This window comes from Macrotis lagotis, chromosome 2, assembly GCF_037893015.1.
Source record: "Macrotis lagotis isolate mMagLag1 chromosome 2, bilby.v1.9.chrom.fasta, whole genome shotgun sequence".
Lineage (NCBI taxonomy): Eukaryota > Metazoa > Chordata > Mammalia > Peramelemorphia > Peramelidae > Macrotis > Macrotis lagotis.
Genome location: NC_133659.1, coordinates 124,225,948 through 124,234,138, shown reverse-complemented (window position 1 = coordinate 124,234,138; position 8,191 = coordinate 124,225,948).

Sequence of the window (8,191 nt, the reverse complement as noted above, 5' to 3'; positions counted from 1 at the left end):
ATAAAAATATTCTCAGAATAAATACTTGGACATTTCAATTCTTTCTCATCAATAGATCTTGGGTGAGGTGAGAGGAATGGTTAACTACTGTATACTGATGTTCAATGGCCAGCTATATCTATAGATTTTTTTTTCCAAAAAGAAATGCCTAGGACAGAACTCATCCTATATGAAACAAGCATCTTTAGTGGATAGGCTATGGATTACCATGAGAAATGGTATAAAATACCTCATCAAGAACTTGTATGACAGGAAAAGGAAGTGGTTTGGTCATATAGTAAGAACTAAGAATAATTGCCTTAGTGTTGAACTAGTATCCCTAAAAAAATCACAACCAGGGAGATGTTTTCAGTATATTGAGAGTTTACAAGAAATATTTATGGGATAAAATAGTAGATTCTCATAGGAGAAAGGGAGATCTATACTATACTATACTATACTATACTATACTATACTATACTATACTATACTATACCATACCATACCATACCATACTATACTATACTATTTGAGAAGTGCAATATATAAAAGAATATATTCACTGAAATGGGTTTTTTTCCCATAATCAAGAAAAACAAATTTCTCTTTTGGCCACATCCAAAAACATGTTTCTTTTTTTGTATTTTAACAGTATACAGGGCTGCTTTGGACATCAGGATACTAAGTTCGTGATCTTGGTCCAATCCTGTTCCACAATTCCTGCCTTTCAAATCACATGCTTGTAGTATGAATTTTTTATCTGGACTGAAAATCCTGTGGCAACAAGTAGTCCATAGGTCAGAAGTTTGATGTCTCTGCCCTATTGTGACATTTCTCAATTGTGATGATAAGTTCTATAATTTCAAGACTCATAGACAAAATCTCACAATAAATTAAGACATTTACACTTACAAAAAAATACTTCTCAGTCCAAAGTTCTTGTAGTCACTGTCTGGGGAACTAGGATGAACTGATTTCTCCTATTTCACCAACTTTGCTTTGTCTAGAAGCACTTAAATTCTACAGTATTATCATCATTAAAGAACGATTATAGAATCATAGAAACTCAGAATTAGATGGGTCATCAGAAATCACCTTATCTAATTCATATCTCAAGCAATCCTCTTATGGCATTCCTGAGGAGTAGGCATTTGGCTTTTGATTGATGAAATCCAATGTGAGGAAGTTCAATACCTTTCATGGCAAACCATTACACTTTGGTGTTGTTCTAACTGTTTTTTATTCTTCAGGCATTTTAGACTCTTCATGATTCCATTTTGGGTTTTCTTAGCAAAGACACTTGGCAAAGTAGCATGCTACTTCCTTCTCTAGCTCATTTTTAAAAATGAGGAAACTGCAAGCAAACAGAGTAAAACGGCTTGCCCAGGGTCACCCAACAATTAAGTGTCTAAGCCCTGATTTGAACTCAAATAGATGATTCTTTCTGCCTGGTGCCATTATGTTAAAGTAAAATCAGCCTCTTTATAACTTTAATCCTCTGTTTAGTTCAGCCCTGTAGAGTCAAGAAGAATATAATCCCTCTTTTTATTTATAAATAAATTTTATTTTTTTTATTTTTTTTTTTTTGCAAGGCAAATGGGGTTAAGTGGCTTGCCCAAGGCCACACAGCTAAGTAATTAGTAAGTGTCTGAGACCAGATTTGAACCCAGGTACTCCTGACTCCAAGGCCGGTGCTTTATCCACTACGCCACCTAGCCGCCCCATAAATAAATTTTACAAAGTGATTTCCTCATAACAAATCTATGAGGTAGGTGGTACGACTATTATGGTCCTCATTTAACCAATCATTAAACTGAAGCTCAATAAAATAAAATACTTCTTATCCTTTTTTTTTTTTTTGGTGTCAGAGCAGTTTGGGGAAGCTTATAGATCCCTTCTCAGAATAAAGTTTTTAAATAACTGAAAGAAATGCTACATTTCAGTTATAAGTTAATTAAAATAAAGAAGTTATTTTTTCCCATTCTCATTTACAGATCCCCTGAAATCTATCATGGATTCCTTGGGGATCCATGGATCTCGGGTTATGAGCACTACACTCTAGACAGACTACAACATTTCAGAAGTAAGTGTTATAATGACTTTGAAACAACTCCCTTAAAAGTATTTTTTATTGCTAACTGGGATATCTAAACAATTTCACTTCTGTTTGATCAGGAAATAAACTGAAAAAAAAAAGGCCCAGCACCTCTGATATTTTCAGTTATATGACATAATTTCCATGAGGGAAAAATGTGAATTTCTCTGCTCAAACTGCAAAATTATTGTGAAAGAAACCGTTAAAGGTCACTAATCTTAAAACAATTGCTTATAAATCATCATTATAATTGCATACAGCTGAGCAACATTCCAGACTGTAGTGGAGAAAAATAGAAAACTCCAAAATTAGTAAATATTGTCCACTGAGGGGCTACTCCTACTAAAAGAGTGCTTCATACACAGCTTAATTTGAATGATCTGATAAAGCCCTTTGTTGTTGTTGTTGCTAAGTCAAGTTCAATTCTTTATAACCCCATGTGGGGTTTTCTTGGCAAAGATACTGGGGTGGTTTTTCATTTTCCCCCTCATTTTATAGATGAGGAACTTAGGCAAACAGGGTTAAGTGACTTTCCCAGAGACACATAGCTAGTATCTAAGGTCAAATCTGACCTCAAAAAGATGGCTTCCTCACAAAGCTCAGAGTTCTATCCACTGCAATACCTAGCTATGCAGGAGAAAATTAGGACTGGATAAATAGATCTAAGAATCATCTGGACAGAGATAATACTTGAACTCAAGGAATCTGATAAGATTACCAAGTGAAGGACAGTCTTGGGCAATATCAATAATCAGATGAAGGTCTATGAAGAGATTGAAGAGTAGGGGCGGCTAGGTGGCATAGTGGATAAAGCACCGGCCCTGGAGTCAGGAGTACCTGAGTTCAAATCCGGCCTCAGACACTTAATAATTACCTAGCTGTGTGGCCTTGGGCAAGCCACTTAACCCCATTTGTCTTGAAAAAAACTAAAAAAGAGAGAGAGAGAGAGAGAGAGAGAGAGAGAGAGAGAGATTGAATGGTCAGACATGTAGAAGGAGAACCAAGAAAGAGCAGTGATATAAAATCTTGAAGAGAAGAGAATATCCTAGAGAAGATAGCAATTGATAGGGTCAAAGACTGAAGAGAGATCAAGGATGAGAACTGAGAAAAGGCCTTTTGGCTTGGCAATCAAAAGCTTATTAGTAACTTTGGAGAGAAGAGTTTTACTTGAAGGGTAAAGTCAAAAGTCAGATTGCCAAGGGTTTAGAATTAGAAGAGAGAGGGAGGCTACAATTACAAGTTGTTTTCATTAGTTTAGCCATATTAAAAAAATGAGAGAAATCAGATGATAGGATGTTTGGAGGGAGTAATATGCATGCTTGTAAGCAGTAGGGAAGCAATCAATAAATTAGGATATATTGAAGATTGGTAACAGAAACAGGTTTGCTCTGGGAAGGAGAAGGGTGATTGTTCCATGTAAGGATAAAAGGGGATGGTGAGGAAAGACTTTTGAGTGATTTGAGATAAGGTAAAAATAGTTAGGTCTCTGATAGTGGCCTCAATTTTTTTCATTTAAGCATTAGGTAAAGTCTTCATTTGGGAGGTTGGAGAGAGGAGGTACCTTGAGAAGCTTGAGGAGGCATGAGAAAAATCTGAAATATAGTCACTGTGATGGACAGAATAATGAATCGATTAGGAAGATCTAAAACAATTGCTTTGCTGCAGCGAGGGCCTAGTTGAAATTAAATAACATAAATTTGTGGTGGACCTAGTCAACAAATTTTCATGATTTTCCCCCAACTCTGTTCAGCAGCACATGTATAGGAGAGAAAGCAAAGCCTAAAGGAGTAATTCAAAGTTTTGACTTGGCAAAATTTGATAGAATAAGAGGAATCAAGGCATTCAAATGAAAAGAATAGTATAGAGAGGAACAATTTACAGAGCAGTTTCCTCACAGCTCTCTTAGATGAGTTGTTCAAATATGCCCAGTATGCATAAGAAAAAACTGAAGCTTAGGAAAATTAAATGTTTTTCTCATAGTCACAAAGGTAGTAAGTAGGAGAACCAATCAAGTGTCTTTGTTCCAAAACCAATGCTATTTCCATTGTGTTCTTCCTTAGCTGTTTCCTGGACATCACAATTTTCCCAAGGATTTATTTGATAGAGAAATTCCACAAAAGGATAAGGCAGTAGATTCATAGCAATATTTCTCAAGTCTCACCTTTGCCCATTGTTTTCAGACAGTGAGGGGGGGGGGGCGGGAAGAGGGTTTTCTCTCTCTCTCTCTCTCTCTCTCTCTCTCTCTCTCTCTCTCTCTCTCTCATGCTTCCTGCTTTTCCTTGGCTTTGCTTTCTTTAGTGCCATTTAAAAAAAAAAACCAAACCACTGACTTTTTTTTCTGTAACTTCTCATGCAAGTCAAATTAAAGCCTTAGGATTCTCTGTCTCCTTTTGGCAACAACAGGAGGAAAATCTTAACCATTCTTGTCTGGCAAGAATCACTATTCCATTCTCCTAGCATATCATACCTGTGGACAACTTGAAGATTCTTCTTTTTTTGGGGGTGGGGCTCTTTCCTTTTTTTGGACACTGTTCCTTCTAGACCCTCTAGGGATTAACTCTATATCACATTTATTTTTTGCCTCATTCCACTACTATTCTCCTAAGTCAGTGGATGAAGAAGGAACAGGAAAGGAAGATCTCAGTATGTATTGCATATGCATCCAATTACCAGCCAAGGGATGAAAGTCAATATAAGAGGCAAATTTACACTGGTGATCAGTTCAACAAAACCCTTTCCTTCTGGTATATAAGGAACAGTTTTTGTGGTTTGGTTACTGCTTGTATTTGGCAGTCATTAGGTTTGTTGACAATGGTGGATTCAAGGAGTCCCCATTTCTCCAGAGCAATATGGAAAATTTCTTCTTTATCTGTGAGTTCTGTATGTCACCTGGATTACTGTGCTGTTAGGACCAATAAGGCAAGTCTCCTCTGCTAGAAATCCACTGGTTTGTGTCATCTTTAGGCAAAGAGGGTGATTATGATAACTGGAAAGAGCTGCTTAGAGGAATAACATACATAAGGTGGTAAAGAAACCCAGTTGCAGACTACACCAGAGTAAGCATATTTCTAAAAACACATGCCTGAGGCTTCTCTTATTGAAAGAAAGCAAATTGTTTCTCATATCGGACAATTACTAGAGGTCATTCTGTTGTGATTTTGCTGTAAATCACTCAGTTCTAGTTTTCCTCACCTGTTCAAATAGCTTAAGAGAAAAAGTCCATCAATACATGTTTGAATGCATTTTTATGTTTCATACACACACACACATCCCAATGTTCTTGTTACTTTGGCATAGAATTACACACTGATACATATTGTACAGCTATGCAGTGAATTGGTAGTGAAGTTTGTTTTCCCTCAAGAAAGAATGTACCATGTCTTTTCATTACTATACATTATTGAGTTTTACTATATGCATTTTTGGGAGATTCTTTTGATTAAGCCAGTTAAGTAATTCTCTAGAGAGAACAAGCAAAAAACAGTGCCTAAGAGAAATATGACATTTCACAATACCAAAGGCAACATGTCAAAGAATTTCCCTGGATAAACTGATTTCAAGAATGCCTAGACAACAAATAATATTTTTAGACATAATAAAGTACTCAGTGATAACTCAGGTAACTACAGAGAATACTTGCTTGCTACTTGCTGTTTTTATATTAATGGATTAGCATTAGAGGGAAATGTTCCCTGTTGACATCCTGTGATAGCTACATAAAATGGAGATGCATTATATAGATAAATTCAATTTTTTTTTAAAAAATAAAGGCTTTTCATTTTAATTGAAATGATTTTCCATGCTAGGCTAATAGTTTAGCCAACCATGATAGGGATGATCACTTGATGTCCCAAGAAGACTTTGGGCCAATTAAATCAATAACTTTTTTATATTCCCCTTTCTTTGCAACATAAACAAAAACAGTTCACTGGTTTTTATTATCTAATCTTAACAATGGCCTGAAGGGTACCAAGAAGGATATTAAATGAGGTATTAAAAAGCTAAGCAACTTGCTCAACTTAACACAAAAAAAGAAGCAGAAGAAAAATATGAGAAGAATATAAAGTCACTGGACAACTGAAATGCTAGGAAAAACAAGTGATTCCGAAAGCAATTCTCCTAGCCACAACTCCCACTATCATGAGCATATAGCCATTAGAGCATTATAGGGGTCTGAATCTAACTCAGTTAAGAAAAAAAGAGCTATGAATGAATTTGATCAATAGAATGGTAATGAACAAAGACTGGTGAGCAAATGGATTTTAGAGTTGGAGAAGTTTAGTTTCATATGAATGGAAAAACTGTTAGAATGGCTTTTATATATTGATAATACATTTTTTAAAATGACTTTAGAAACACAGATTGATTATAAATAATTTTGTATTATAGGGAACTATTTGGTTTATTTGACAGGGGATAACATGGTTAGCTAACTGCAAACCCTAAATGAGGAACAAAACCCAGAGGAAAATACAAAACCAAAAGATAGAAATGTTCAATAGTCTAGCAGTTATTGAAAATAGTCTGTGCTCACTCTGAGACTGAGAAAGAAGGGGGGAGAGAAAAAGAGGCAGACAGAGACACAGACACAGACAGAAATGTATAGGGACATATAGAGAGACATTAAGAGAGAGACAAAGAGCCAAAGACAGACAGAAATAGTGCCAGAGTCAGAGAGAGACAAAGCCAGAGGGAGAGATAGAGAGGGATCACTGGTCTGGTATTAATAAAAGGAGTGGAAATCCTGTGTGCCTATTTTCTATATCCTTCCTACTTCTTCCAGTCTAGTCAAATCACATGTATGAGAGCCTGGAAAAAAATCACCTTCCTTCTGGTTAACTCATCCATTGCCTCCCTGAGGGTTGGAGAAATTGTCTTCTGCATTCTAAATTTCATGACAGATCTTATAATCTTCTTAGGGAATGCTACCCCTCATTAAGGGGAAAAATGATTTCAAATCTAGAAGGTCCAATCATGTTAACAAAAGAAACCTGCATCCTTAATTCAATGCTGTCCCCCTTTCCTAGACCTATTGTTCTTGCTAGAACTGAAGAAAGTGATACATTATTATATTCTCCTTTCAAATAGCTTGTGGTAATTAGATGTTGATCCATAAATACAACATTGGGAGCTTCTCAATGAACAGAACTATAACAATCTTCTGTACCTTTTGCCATCTATGTACTAGTACTATGTACTACTGGAATTTTTATGTGAAAGGCAAAAGAATATGGTGGGTGAGAGATGAAAGGAAATTAATATCAGAGTGTCATGGAAATGAGAAAGATTGCTCCACAGCAATTTATATCTGCCCCCAAAGTATTACTTCCTCTTCATTCCCTCTGTCTTGGAAGCAAAACAGAAACATTCAATGATACTGATTGTCATGACCCACTCCCCCAACCCTTCCCCTCTGCCCCACCAGGGACAGGTTCAAAAGATACCTAAAAATAGCAGTCATTCCAGATGAAATGTGACTGAAAAGACAAGGAATCAGTATGCTGAGGATGCATCTTGAGGAATAGCAACACATTGGTTTCAGAATCGTCCTCTCTCTCATTGATTAGATTTTCCAAATGGGATCTAGGAATGCATTGTCCATGCTAGGTCATTGATGGTCACAGCCCAACACTATATAAAAGCATCCAGAACCAGGGACTGGTAGTAAGGTCAGTAGAGAGAACTGATTAAGTACAGAAGCTAGAAATCAAGGTAGTAGAAAAGAATAGTCTGTGCCAAAATTTGTATAAGAATGGAGAGTATGACTCTTGAGGGCGGAGCTGAGTGAGAAATATCAGAATAAAATGAAGGACTTGACTATACTGTTTGTGACAGGAAATTTTTTGTTTTGTTTTGTTTTTTCAATGTGAGGAGGGGGACTGGAACAGAGAATGTAGATCTAAAAATAAAACAAAATTAAATTTTATAAAAGAAGGAGATGAAGTGCAGAAACAGATTGGGAATCTTAATAGGTTCACGTTTCAAAATCTAGGAAGCCAAGTTGGGTAGGAATGTTAATCAACAAGGATTTAATAAGTACCTACTATATACCAGATATTGTGCTTTACATGGGAGATACAAGACAAAAATGGAAGAGTCTTTGTTTTCAAAGTGTTT